A 15,833-nucleotide genomic window follows, 5' to 3' on the forward strand; every position below is an offset into this window, starting at 1 on the left:
CAAATATTTACAGATCGTGTATTTGTACTTGTGAGTTTAAATGTCGCTATAGTTAAAGAATGTGGGATTTAGTTATTTTTTTATAATTTTATTTCACCTCGGTTTATCATTCCACCAATTTCATTCCAGTGATTTCGGTGTAGTAAAATGGCTTTAATACCCACCAGAATGAAAATGACACCGGAATGATATCAAAAGTAGCTTCACTTTTGTGTTTAAGTATTATTTGGGGGCACTGCCATGCCCCCGCCAAGTCCGACAAAATAAGATTCCGGCTGTACCATCTTTTTCTACAAGCCATTAAACCTCATGTCGTTTTATGATGGGTAAAGCTAGACCCCTGAATTTGTGGTTACAAAATAGGCATTAACATCAATTGGGTGGTTCTCGGTAAACTGGTAAACACCTGCCTTTGGCAAATTTTGACAAAATTACTCAAAGTAGGTAATTATTAATCAAAACAATTTTTCGAAAAACACTTCAGTGATGTTTATAGTACCATTCTTTTTTTTCAAATGTTACTTCATTTATTCATTATAATTTTTTTAAGAGTCCGTAGTTGAAATATTGCGAATTTGACCAACTTTGATGTGAGATTTATTTTCTTTTAGAATGCCACGAATAAAAAAATCACGAATGAAGAGCAAGGAACAAAAAAGAATGAGTATGAAAGGGGCCGTAAAGAAAAGATAAGAAATGATCCTATATTACGTGAACGATACCGGCAGAAAGAAAGGGAGAGATATGCAAGAAGAAAAAGAGAAGGGTTGCTTCCAAGAAGTAAACTGGACCCCCGTAGTCTTCAAATTTTACGAAACAAAAACAGAATTAGTGCTAAAGCTTATTATAGGAGAAAAAAAGCAAAGGCCGCTGCAAAACGTATTGATCCATCAAACGATAACGTTCCATTAGCTCCACAAAATTTAATTGAAAGGGAAAACTCTGATAATGGTGAAACGCAACAGCTAAGAGGAGAGACAAGACATTTCAACCGTGAAGTTGATCAACAAGCATTAAGCGGATCCCAGCCTGACTTGCAAATCAATACATCAATGTCAAGTGATCGGGTTCTACGATCAATGCGGTTAAATGTTTCTGTCGCCGATGTGGAGTCTGAAATTTCGACGTTTTTTCTGCGATCTAGCAGTCTGCAGCACTCCGCACCAAGATCACCTTGTGGCACGCCAAGTATAAGTAGTATACATTCAGTTGAACCTTGTCCAAGCAGTCCTGCCTCAACAGCGTCTTCAGAATCAAAACGAGATTTCCAGGCTAAATTAAGAAAATATCAAAGATTGAAGTCAAAGCAAGTTACTGATTTGAGGAAGAAGGTGGCCAAAATTGCTAAAGAGAATGAAATGTATAAAAAAAGGTATAAAAGACTAAGCCAATTAGTAAAACATTCTCCTAAAACTATGCCCCTTGTTCAAAATGATTCGTGTTCACCTATTAAGAGTAATACAGATCACAAGCATAAAAAAATTCGAACCATAGTTCTGAAATTTTATGAAGATGATGAAAACTCAACTATCTGCCCAGGAAAAAAGGATACTGGGACCAAAGCAGGGGTAAAAAAACAAAAAAGATTACTGAATGCCACTGTAAAAGACTTATATTTAATTAATCTCGAGTAGAAGTACCATAAATTGTGCCCATAATTTAGTAAAAGTGGCACTTTTTAAAGAAATACTCGATATATAGATTGAACATGGGCATTCGAAATAAATTTTCGGTTAATTATTAAACTTGGCTGATTTAGGCAGCTCTTAGCATTTTTCTCATTTTAGTGTATAGATATCATTCCTGTGTTTATTTCTTTCATTCCGTTGGGAAAAATGTCATTCAGGTGGAGTGTTATATCATTCCTTTGCATACTTATCATTCACGTGCGAGTAATTTTTTTCATTCCGGTGGAAAAATGTCATTCAGGTGGAGTGTTATATAATTCCTGTGTATACTTATCATTCACGTGCGAGTCAATTTTTTTGATCTCCGATAATTCTCAAAAGGCTTAAGATATCAAGTGCTCTGTAAGAGGCTTATCAAAGAACAGTCTGAGGTGTCCATTGACATTAAAAGAAACATCGAAGAAACGTAAATAAAGAATTACACCGGAATGACACAAAAAACTAGTACTGTTGAAATTGACCCATAAGTTTTAATTTCTATTAGGTTTAGTTGTATTCATGGTTTATGTAATTGTATGATTTTAATAAAACGATGAATTGTACTTGGAATTTATAACTAGAGACGAGATTATTCGTTTAATTATATGCCTACGGTCAAGATTTTAGCACCTTTGATAAACTCTTAATAAATTGCATTTATACTATTGCAATATTCTGTATTCCAGTAGGACGTAACGCCCTAGGGCATTAAACCGTGTATGTACTAATCGGCGTGGCAACCCGCAGACTATTAGAAAAAAAAACCGGGCAAGTGCGAGTCGGACTCGCGCATGAAGGGTTCCGTACCATAATGCAAAAAAAAACAAAAAAAAGCAAAAAAAATACGGTCACCCATCCAAGTACTGACCACTCCCGACGTTGCTTAACTTTGGTCAAAAATCACGTTTGTTGTATGGGAGCCCCATTTAAATCTTTATTTTATTCTGTTTTTAGTATTTGTTGTTATAGCGGCAACAGAAATACATCATCTGTGAAAATTTCAACTGTCTAGCTATCACGGTTCGTGAGATACAGCCTGATGACAGACGGACGGACGGACGGACGGACAGCGAAGTCTTAGTAATAGGGTCCCGTTTTACCCTTTGGGTACGGAACCCTAAAAACCGGGCAAGTGCGAGTCGGACTCGCGCACGAAGGGTTCCGTACCACAATGCAAAAAAATAAGCAAAAAAAAACGGTCACCCATCCAAGTACTGACCCCTCCCGACGTTGCTTAACTTTGGTCAAAAATCACGTTTGTTGTATGGGAGCCCCATTTAAATCTTTATTTTATTCTGTTTTTAGTAAATTTGTTGTTATAGCGGCAACAGAAATACATCATCTGTGAAAATTTCAACTGTCTAGCTATCACGGTTCGTGAGATACAGCCTGGTGACAGACGGACGGACGGACGGACGGACGGACGGACAGCGAAGTCTTAGTAATAGGGTCCCGTTTTACCCTTTGGGTACGGAACCCTAAAAACTATACGTATTACACGTCCAATCGTTAAATTTAATATCTCTTATTTACAATATGCTTTAAGATCTTTAGCTGCCTTTAATCGATCTACAGCATTTTCAGAAGCTAAGATACATCATTAACATGAATCTGGGATTACTCAAAGGCTTTCATTGAAACTACATTTGCCGATCAAACAGTGTTAGTGCTTGGCTGAAACTCAGTTTGTATTTTATTTGCACCGACGTGCTTCCTTGGCGTTTGCCAATTGTATTTTAAACTGGAGTTTAATCTATGTTCTTTTTGTTGTTATTAATAATATCGTAATTTAAACTATATCGGCATTAGAAGGTAGGTACATACTTTGGGTAATAGGAGCGTTATTGCAATAAATATCAACGAGAGTCAAATAGAAACACGATTCGTCATACAGAGATTTCATCATTTGAATCACCGTATTTTCCCTGTTTATCCCGCCGTTTTGTTAATTTTTGAAGTAAGCTATGAAAGTTACTCATTATGATTTCTCATAAATTCAGTAAATAATATTTGGTAAGTATTTTGAAATTTCAAGCATTGCAAGGATTGCCTAGTATCCCTATAAGTAAGTAAATACGGCTATAACTGTATGGATGGCATTCTCTACTTTCCCAGTCTTTGTAATAATTTACTATTAAATATACACAAAACTAAATAATGAATAAAAACACTTTACCTCCATTTATAAAACTTTTCAGACGTTGATTCAATTTCTTCAACCCCGTCGCGCGCAATTTCATATTTTAATAACGGTGCCCTTAAAACACTCTTGAAACATTTTTATCACTAAGCTTCATTTTTAATGCCCAAGAGTCCTTGCCTTTTCCAGGAAAATATTATCTGATATGAATCTTGGAAACTAAATAAATTGCGAATGCAGGAAATTATGCAAGCAATAATACTGGCCATTATTCAAGACAGTTTGGAAAAAAAATAATGAGCTAACTCTGGAAGCGGTTTTTGAGAGTTTGGGTCCACTGCAAGATATTTATATGGCTTTTCTGTAAAATTATTAAGTTTTCAAATATTTAATATTAGGATAAAATTAAATTGTTTTCTTGGCGATGCTAAAAAAAATCTAAATTTCTTATAAAGTAATAATACATTTCGTAACTTAAACACTTAGCTCGCAGTAGGTATTATAGTATTTTAACCTCTTCTTTGGTCTGCCTACAATTCAGCTGTTCTGTGTGGTCTATTCTGCAGATAATTTGACCCATCTTATTATACTAGAATATCTCCGCACATGATAGCAGGTTAACGACGTATTTCCTTACTAAAAAGCAACCAGTCGAGAAAATCTTTCGGACGAGCCAGGAAAAACTTATGACCGCCGGTTTAAAAGCACATGTTAGATCAACTACCACGTGGAGTCACGCTTTATTTTGCAAACCCTAAAACCTCTCGACTGGGGTCCCAGAGGTCGCGTCATGGAAAGTTGGCTGGCTTGATGAATAGCGTGTTTCAGACAGTTGGTGATTGATAAACGCACTTTTTGCTGTGAATTCAAACTTTCTATTTAGAAATGTGTAACCCTAAGTGGGGTTACACGTTAGGCAGCGATTTAAGCCGGGTAGTGATTAAAATATGTGAGTAAAACCACAAATTATTACAGTAAAAACTGCATATGAGTTATGTATGGCTACCACCAGTTTGGCACTGACTTATTCGCTATCGAGAACATAGGTAACTTACTTTCTATGCCTACAAGTGTGATAACTACAGCAAAAATTGAGAGTTTGGCTAGCATATGTATATTTTGTATCAATTTTAATGTGTATATGTTGTAAGTATGTGTAATTCTTGTACCAAACCTAGTCCAACAGATATCGCTTGCCATCCAGCGCGGTAATGCCGCTAGTATCTTTGGCACTTTTGGGCTGGGTGGGGGTCGGGATGGGGCTGATAGATTTTAGTAATGTGTTTAGATTTTAAGTTAGGACATTTATTTTAGGATATATGTAGATTATTAAGTAGATTTTAAGATTGACTTGGAATGTACCTACCAATAATGTTAATTGACGTTTTGTAGTGATGTAAATTATATGTAGTTATATTCTTGTAAGTTTATTATTTATTGTTGTGTATTGCTATGTATGTACCTAAATCACATGAAATAAATAATTTTGAATTTGAATTTGAATATGCATCTCGCTCGTACTCGCATATTAGTGTGACCCAGATGTATAGGAAGTAAATTACGTATATGTACGTTAGCGTACCTATATATTAGTTTTGATACTGTCAGTGACTCATGGTACGGGCACTGTTCTGCCTAACCTAACGTAGGTACATTTCCCAGTACTAAAACATTCAGACCAATTCGAACGTACACCGACATCAAAATGTGTACGTGAATATACAAGCTCTGGGCAGGGGCGTGTTGTTTTAAAATGATTTATCTCTACTTATACTAGAATACAGTGTTAAAATCAGTCACATGAACACCAATATACATTTCAATCAAGCCTCTTCAAGCATAAGCCACACCACATTATAAACAAATTGATATCGCAACGTAAAATGTCAAAGGAAGCAACGTGTCAAGCAGGCTCCCAATTATTACTGGCTCACTCGCTCGTGTGCGCCTCTGACGCCGATAATAATTAGTTACCGCCACGTACGACATCGACGCTGCAGCAGATTTGCCCGCAACTCAGCTGTGAAACAGATAAAACAAGAAGTACGCAAAAATACGGACACGCCGCGGTTTTATAGAGGCGTTTTCTTGACCGCTGAAAATGGGTAGAAACACAGACCAACTACGTATATTTCATATAATAGACGGGAGAGATTTTGCCAAGGCTGAAAACATAGAACTGATCGTTTAACATTATCGTAAGTACCTACTATGTACAGTATAACATGATACCTACAAAGGATTCTTTTTTCGCTCAGAATATCATATACTTATACTTACTTTTTAATTATATATTGTTTGTAAATAAATGATTTAAATCCTTACTTTTACTTTTTAACCGACTTCCAAATCACAAAGAAGGAGGTTATCAATTCGGTTGTGTTTTTTATTTTTTTTTATGTTTGTTACTCCATATCTCCGTCATTACTAGATCGATTTTGAAAATTATTTTTTTGATTGAATGTATATGCATACAGATTGGTCCCGTTTTTGTCAAAACCCAGTTCTGATGATGGGATCTATGAGGAATCGAGGGAACTCCTCAAATCTTAAAGGCATACATATAGTGATTTTTGGGTTTTTATCAACAAATCAAGCATATACACCCAAAAAAGTGACATTTGATGAAGTGGAACTGCTGATGATGATCAGAACGGAACTCTTTAACGACGCATAGTTCACGGTTGGCGATTTGTCCTCTTCGTTATGTTTGTTAAGCAAGTTAAGTTTTTAAGCCACATTTTTGTCAAGCTCGAGTTCTGATGATGGAATCCATGAGGAATCAAGGGAACTCCTCAAATCTTAAAGGCATGCGTATAGAGATTTTTGTATTTACATCAGAAAATCAAGCATTTTCATTAAAAACTGTTGCATTTGATGAAGTGGAACTGCTGATGATGATCAGAACAGAACTCTTCAACGACGCATAATTCACGGTTGGCGATTTGTCCTCGTCGTTATGTTTGTTAAGCAAGTTAATTTTTTAAGCCACATTTTTGTCAAGCTCGAGTTCTGATGATGGGATCCATGAGGAATCAAGGGAACTCCTCAAATCTTAAAGGCATGCGTATAGAGATTTTTGTATTTACATCAGAAAATCAAGCATTTTCATTAAAAACTGTTGCATTTGATGAAGTGGAACTGCTGATGATGATCAGAACAGAACTCTTAAATGACGCATAGTTCACGTTTGGCGATTTTTCCTTTTCGTTATGTTCGTTAAGCAAGTTAATTTTTTAAGCCACATTTTTGTCAAGCTCGAGTTCTGATGATGGAATCCATGAGGATCAAGGGAACTCCTCAAATCTTAAAGGCATGCGTATAGAGATTTTTGTATTTACATCAGAAAATCAAGCATTTTCATTAAAAACTGTTGCATTTGATGAAGTGGAACTGCTGATGATGATCAGAACAGAACTCTTCAACGACGCATAGTTCACGGTTGGCGGTTTGTCCTCGTCGTTATGTTTGTTAAGCAAGTTAATTTTTTAAGCCACATTTTTGTCAAGCTCGAGTTCTGATGATGGGATCCATGAGGAATCAATGGAACTCCTCAAATATTAAAGGCATACGTATAGATTTTTTGTATTTTCATCATAAAATCAAGCATTTACATTAAAAACTGTCGCATTTGATGAAGTGGAACTGCTGATGATGACCAGAACAGAACTCTTCAATGACGCATGGTACACGTTTGGTGATTTCGAATTTCGATTTTGACTTGGACTGGGACCCGGACTCGGACTCATACGCGGATCCAGTTCGGACCCGGATCCGGTTCCGACCCGGACCTGGACTCGGATCCGGATTCGGATTCGGATCCGGACTCGGGACCGGACTCGGACCAGGACTCGGATCCGGACTCGGACCCGGTCTCGGACCCGGACACACCCGGACTCGGACCCGGACCTTGACCCAGAAAACCACTATGATACCTTAACTAAATAAACAACTATGATTACCTACCATAAAATAAATGTAGGTATAAAGTACGATGATGCCAATCTTACTAGCCCCTCCCGCTTAAACCCCCGTACACCGCACGGCATGCGCCATTAAGCGGGTTAGGTTAGGTTTAAACTGCGATCCTCACAGAACTGAACAAGGATTAGGTTAGGTTAGAACTGCGAGCCTTACAGAAACGAAATGCTACTTGATGAAAAGTGGGTTTGATTAGGTTCGAACTGCGATCCGCACAGAACCGAACTGCTATCTGAGGAGTGGGTTAGGTTAGGCTAGAACTACGACCCTCATGGCTCCTCTTCACGATGGGCCATCGCCGGCCACTCCAAGGGACGCATTTATGCGTTAGAGGGAGCAAGTGATATTGCTATCTCATTCTACCGCATGGCTGCGTCCCTTGGAGTGGCCGGCGTTGGCCCATCCTGTAGAGGAGCCATTATACAGAAGCGAAATGCTAGTAGAAAAGTGGGTGGTTTTACCTCCTTTTCTACATAGTGTACCATCTACAATAATCTTTCATCGGCCCCCATGGAAGTCGGTTTTTTTTTCTTAAAAATTATATATAGGTACGAGTACATTGACGTAAACTACCATTGTCAACCAATACGTTATTAAATACCTAATGTGCAATGTGATTATACGCCTCGACTGTCCAATATTAAAATATTGGGTCAGTATTGTGACGGGTAGGGCATAGCATTATTCAATTATTTATTCACACATATTTACTAACATGTAGTTTTTTAAGTTTAGATATAAGTAGACTAACACAAATATGGATTGTAAAAAAAAAAATCTGAAATAAACAATTTTTATTTTTATTTTTTTTATACAAGGGTCAGTGAAGGAATGTTTTAAGTTTCAATTCTTCTTCTCAGTCGTACACTCTTGTCAAAGTGGTCTTAGATATATGGTAACAAATACTTACACCACTACTCTGTTTAGAGTGAACGACCAGAAAGTACTAATACGGAATTATTTAGGTAAGGACAATGGGACGAATGGAAAGTACGCGTAATGGCTCCTCTATACGATGGGCCAACGCCGGCCACTCCAAGGGACGCATTCATGCGTTAGAGGGAGCGAGTGATATTGCTATCTCATTCTACCGCATGGCTTCGTTCTTGGAGTGGCCGGCGTTGGCCCATCGTGTAGAGGAGCCATAACCCAATAGACCAACGTCAGTATAAAAACGCGGCATTTACAAATCAGTGCGAACGTATGCCAGCGAGAAACGCCGCCGTGACCCCAATAGTGAAACGTTTCCAACAATTTTCTGTAACAACGGTAGTTGACTATAATTCTGTAAAAGGAAATCATTCTTTGGTCGCATGCCAGCGTTAACTGGCTTCGGAGGGAAAATTCTGCAAGGCAGTCGTTTATTTCTTCGTTATTACTTAATCTCACAAATAATGAGTTTTCATTTTACCGAAGTTATTATTTTCAGCGCAACGTTATTTTCAAAGCCACGATATGAAGTATGGACTGGCTTGCCAGGGCTCAATGAGGGTGTGGAGTGTTAGGGTCGGTAACGCGCTTGTAACCTCTCACTTCCATAACATTTCTAACCTTACCCCAGACTTATTATTCAGGTATAATTTAACCCATTTAACGCTGAGTGCCCCTAGAGCCACCTAACTTGATTCCGCTGGCTCACGGGCTAGTACTTTATCCGGACGACTCCAATTGACGACTCAGGTGCTCTTTTTACTCGTTCTAAACACGGTACACTCAGATCAAATTGCCCGATAGGTGATATTAAGGCATTATGTAAAGTGCCCGGGCAATTAAATTATTTGAATAATAATTAATCATCAAATTGCCCAATAGGTTAAAGGCATTATGTAAAATGCCCGGGCAATTTAATTGTGTACGCATATACTTATCTCTACTCGCGTCCATATCCGACTTTAGTTGTATACCTACACTGTGTAGCTACCGTGTATAGTGCCGTAGTCTATAATCTTACCTTAACGCTTTATTTTTTTTATGAGGTTGGCAACTGTCAAAGGTTTGTATAGATGGCGCCATCATTGCTTGCCCCTTTCTTTAGTTGGGTTCTATGAGATTTGGCTTAAAGCGCTGGCATCCAGGACATAAAATTCCATTAAAAAGACAAGAATTTGACACATTCTAGGGATCGACAGGGCAAGCTATGCTGGCGCCATCTGCTAAATACTTCGACCAGCTAACCCCATTGGGGTATTGTAACGTCGTTTTATTCGTTAGTGGCATATTCTACTTTTTTAATAACAATTCAACAATTGGCGCGATAAGTCTTTTTAAGAGTGTTTGTGTTACATAGATGATATCAAATTTGAAAAATCTGTAGTAAATGTCACAACATTTAAAGGCAACCAAAAACCCAAAACCAAATTAAAATTTCTCCACTGATATTGAAATGTTAGGCGTGTTCGTAAGGAAGATAAAATTAGCGTTTTAATAACAGACTCCTTTTAATGTCAAGGATCTCTTGGAAGTACGAGTACAGTCCTCAAGTCAGCAGTGCTAGTTAAGTGGCAATATTACAACCTACCTACCTAACCTACCTAAATATAATATAACACTCATCGGGTATACATAATACATATTATGCAAGTGGCTGCTTGCTATTAACTATTCAACTTTGATCATCGAATCAGAACATTAGTGCTAATGAACTGATGCTTAGGTACCGTTTAATTAAAGCAACGGTGAGCAGGATATGTCGTAAGGATATTTAGGTTAAAGGTAACATTCCATTTCTAACCACAGCTGCACTACTGGACTACTGAACGCGTCGCTGTCATTGTCAATTTCCATAGTAAAATGAACAGTAGTGCAGCTGTAGTTGGAGTTAGAAATGGACTGTCACCTTAACTGGCGTTCAAAAGTGCATGGAGATGTTTCAACCGTCATATTAAGGCATTACGGTCGACATCTAACCGTGAACTTTTGAACGCCACTGTAAGTACATACATTAGAAAAAACATGTAAAAATTTTCATTTTTTTTTTAAATACTAAATCAGGTAGATACAAAAATTAAAAAGAAAAATAAATTAACTCACCTATAAAATAAAACTAAAAACGAATACTAAATTAGATTAAAATACGTCTAAGTCATGTAATTTAATTTTCTACTAACTAAGCAGCAATTCAGTATTTATTCAGATAGTTATTGAAAAAGTCCCGCTGTAGTCCCTATCAAAATACCATAATAAAATTATTATTTTTTAAGGATGAGTTTAGACTATTCTCGTTTTTCGATTATTTTACATCATGGTTAAAGCGCCATGTTATACGATAAATGTTCAGAGATATTGTTTTTTAATTATTTTAATTTAATATTTAATTGTACTGATGTACAGACACTCACTTACACATTAATTGTACCTTGTAGATATCATGTGTGGGTATTTTGCGCGTCCATTTTTTATAATCCCATATAATATTTATTGAGATATTCAATTAATTGCGTAAGCCATGTGTGATCAAAACATTAACTGAACACATGACATCTGTTGTTCTGTGTAAATAAGCTACAGAAGCCATACGTTACGTGTATCAATTTAGCGGAATAGATGACTACTTCAAAAATATCGCCCTGGCAGCCAATAGGTCATTTCATGCATTCCCATAGCAGCGTAAATGAGCCAGTTTTGATTTATGATTCACCAGTGTAACGTGACCTGTTACATCAGCCAGCGTATTATCGATGGCTTTATCCACGTTTATCCTCGTGATAAAATAACTGTCAGTTTTTAACGCCGCGGGATAGAAAGTGACGGATACCGTTTTATCACGCTGTCACGTCGACAAGAACGACTATCATACCCACCGGCGCGCTCATTCTTTCTTCCGTGATCATATCCGAGCTGTAAAGTTAATAATTTATAAATATCGGTACGATGCCTCAAGGGCCTATTTTAGATTTAAGCTAGTTATTGATTTAGTTTTATAGTACCACTGTATATGTATAATTATTAAAAAATACAAGACCACAACGTTTCGAAGGTCAAAATTAAAAAAAAAAGTTGTGTTTAGAAACTTGAATTCTTTTATAATAATTTTTGCGACTTTATTTTTAGGGTTCCATACTTACCTCAAAAGGAAAAAACGGAACCCTTATAGGATCACTCGTGCGTCTGTCTGTCTGTCCGTCTATCACAGCCTATTTTATAATTTTGAAATACATAGGTTATTTAAGAATATAGCCAAAAAATGACCATTCCCCTCTCCCTCCCCCCTTTATCTCCGAAACTACTGGGTCTAAAATTTTGAAAAAAATACACAAAATAGTTCTTTACCTGTAGATGACAGGAAAACCTATTAGAAATGTGCAGTCAAGCGTGAATCGGACTTATGTACCGAACCCTAGAAACGCGAATCCGACTCGCACTTGGGCGGTTTTTATAAATATGTATTTAGGTATATTGGTTCACCAAAACCTCCATACTCGGTAAGCGGTTGTATTAACCAGGCGCGTGCCGTATCTCAGGGAGGCATCTTGGGGCCGCTGCTTCATCTCAAGAGTATTGGCGGTGCACAACCAAAAGGGTCCGCTTGTACCGTTAGAGGATGTTTGTAGGCAATTTGGAGCTATTTATTGCGATTTCGAGCATTGGTGCGGTTAGTGTATTGAAAGTAGACACTCTGTACAGTCAGCAGCGGAAGTTGCTAAGCGGGCGAGGTGTTCAAAATGACCTTACCGCGACTTTATCTCTCTGGACATTGAAAATATTTTATGTACATAATTTGATGTAGGTTTATTAAATAGGTATGCCTCTACGTTTAATTTTTTTCAATTTTTAGGGTTCCGTACCTCAAAAGGAAAAAACGGAACCCTTATAGGATCACTCGTGCGTCTGTCTGTCCGTCCGTCTGTCACAGCCAATTTGCTCCGAAACTACTGGACGAATTAAGTTGAAATTTGGTACACATATGGAAGTCTGTGACCCAAAGACGGATATGTAACGTCAACAAATGAATTTTAAACATAGGGGCTACTTTTGGGGGGTAAACGATAAAATTAAAAAACAAAGTTTTGAAAACAATATCGTGTTACATATCAAACGAAAGAGCTCATTGTGAGAATCTCAAATATATTTTTCTTATAAATTTACAATAAAAAATTTAGAAGTTATTCAAGAAAATAGACAAAAATTGACCATTCCCCCCCCTCTATCTCCGAAACTCCTGGGTCTAAAATTCTGAAAAAAATAGACAAAATAATCCTTTACCTAAAGATGACAGGAAAACCTATTAGAAATCTAGAGTCAAGCGTGAGTCGGATTTAAGAACAAAAATGCAGTTACGTTTTTTTAGGGACACAGCCGCAATGGTTTAAGTGAAACGTGATGTAGACAGCTATTGGGAAGGCCCTAGGCCGATATCCGCATAAGGCCGAAGGCCCGAAGCGTCCCGAAGAGACGTGCCTTTAGCTTCATGCGTGAGTCGGACTGAAAACAAAAAATGAGACTAGGCTGTATCTGGCACACAGTCGCAATGATACTTGTAGTACTGATTGATTAGGTTACTATTGTTATGTACGTGTTTTAAAAAGCACTATACAGGGTGGCCAAAAAAAAAGTGTATTCCCGTTGCCAACGTGCAACCCCAAATGGCTGTTTCATACATTTTGGCTGGTCCGTTTTCTATGGGAGCATACATTTTTTTTCGCGATTTCGGGGTTGGTCCCATACTAAAAGTTGCTTAGTATAATCTCAAAATCTCCTTGGCTACGGAAATGCGCTTATTTTTTGGCCAACCTGTAGGAATTATCTCTCTTCGGCCTTCGCTTTTATAACACTTTCGGAGTTGTAGGAAGCAAGACCCGTCGGAAGCTCCGAGTTTTCAGCTCTATGCGGAGCTCGGTCTTCAGTCTTCGCATTTGGACAATTGTGCTATTGTTCGGCATTTAATCTTCAGAGTTGTAGAGATATAAGCTACCACGCCAGAAAACTTCATGTTACATCTGGTTTTTGATTGACCCGTTCGGGTTTTTCAAGACGTTTCACTCACGTCACGTTACACGTCCAAAACAAATTTTTGAAAATTGTGTGATGTGATGTACGGAACCCTTGAAACGCGAGTCCGACTCGCACTTGACCAGTTTTTTATCTTAAGGTTTTGTGTAACCCGTGCGAAGCCGGGGCGCTAGTGGTAAATAAAACATTCAGATTTCCCACATCAAGGTACCTAATAAACGCAATAAATACCTCTTTAACTAGACAGCAAAACGAGCCATTTCCAACCATTACCTAACTAGTACGTACTCAAACAAAAAGGCCCTGGAATTAGCTAAGTAGGTAATAAACATAATGCCCTTTCAGACGCTAACTGCCTCAGAATATGCATCGCGGAAGGAACGCCTGGACCGGGGATGTTGCAAATATTCGCATCCGCATCCGCAGAACTTCCGCATTATTCTTAAAATCCGCATCTGCATAAAATCGATGCGGAGCTTATGCGGATGCGAATGTCGAACAAGTCTGTACGTACCTATAGGAACGTCTTAGCGGCAGTGCACCTAAGTGCTAGGTAATTTGGTTATTTACCTATAACGAAATCGTCTAGATCCAGAAAAGTCGGCCATGTTACTGTTTATTAAATATAACGCACCTTGCTCAAATACTAAACGTTTCATTTTTAGTGTTCCGTACAAAACTTTGTTTACGGAACACTTATGGGATCACTTCGGTCTAACAAATCAGTTATTTTAAATTACTAATAATGTAATATTTGATGTTTTTTAAGTACCTAATCTTGACATCCGCGTCCGCGGATGTGAGCCTTTAAATATCCGCATCCGCATCTGCGAATATTAAAAAAAATCTGCGTTCGCAACATCCCTAAGGCGGACTGCAAACGGTGGTTAACGTCCTAAGTTATTACTTCTGCCGCCTGCAAAGTAATTAAGAGGTAGGTGGACGACTTTCCATACAAAAGTAGTTTCCATTTTCCTCTCTAAATATTAACATTAAAGAAAATGTTAGTACCTACACATTTGTTAAATTTTATTATTCTACTACATTTAAAAGATTGTATACCTACTGTCGCTTAACAATTTGACCGCTACAGTCAAAGGTAAAATTATCATTTATAACATAATATTCATAATACATTCTAAAGTTTACTATTGCGTGTGAAATATTTAAAATTATCGTGGAAGTCAAAAAGCTAAATTATTGTGGAATAAACTAAACTACAAAACGTACCTAGTTGCAAAGATTTTTTACTGTGCGTATTGTTGATAATTTCAACAAATAACCTGTATAACAAATAATGTTGCATATTTACAGTTTCCTAAATGAATACCAGCTAGTTATGTTAACACCTGCTAATATAAACGTAGAAGCAAAAACGGCTTATCACGAGTTACCCCCATTTCCCCCGGAGGCTCTGATTTATCTACTATAAGGTGAGAACGGAAACCGAATAAACTAACGTATAAGGTAGATTAGTTCCGGCTCTCCGGACGCGGCATCCGGCGCCGGATCCGAGCCGTATATTACTTTAGTGTTTACTTTCGTGCTACTAGTTTGTGTTCGCTATTAAAAGAAACATCGAAACTAAGCTCATTTGGGTTAACGTTTGAAAAAAATGGCGCCTTTCCTGTGAAAATATACAGCTTTTAAGAGGATACGGGAGCGGAGATTCAAATATTTTAGGTAAATATGTATATCCGTCTCGCTAACGTAAGCGACTCCTAAGGCTAGTGCGAGAAGGACAAGGCGAAAAATCCTGCGTAAAAATCTCAAAAAACGAGGTTTCGTACTCGACTGTTTCCTCCTCCACAACTTAACCAAGTGTAACGAAATTTTGAAATCTAATTTGAAATTACATATCTGTGTCGGACTGTTTTGCTTTATAGGCTATTTGATGTCAGTTTTAAACAACCATGCTTCTCTTTGCGGCCTAGTTAATTAGGTCGTTTTTACGAATAATTGAAGTGCTCTAGCGCCTTAAAAAACAAATACATATATCAAAAAAGGCAAACCAGTCCGACACAGATAATAATAATAATTAATAATAATCTATGTTGAAAAAATCATTACTCTAGCTTCAAAAACCACGGAGGGAA

The sequence above is a fragment of the Cydia fagiglandana genome, chromosome 12 (genome assembly GCF_963556715.1).
Source record: "Cydia fagiglandana chromosome 12, ilCydFagi1.1, whole genome shotgun sequence".
Taxonomy (NCBI): Eukaryota; Metazoa; Arthropoda; class Insecta; order Lepidoptera; family Tortricidae; genus Cydia; species Cydia fagiglandana.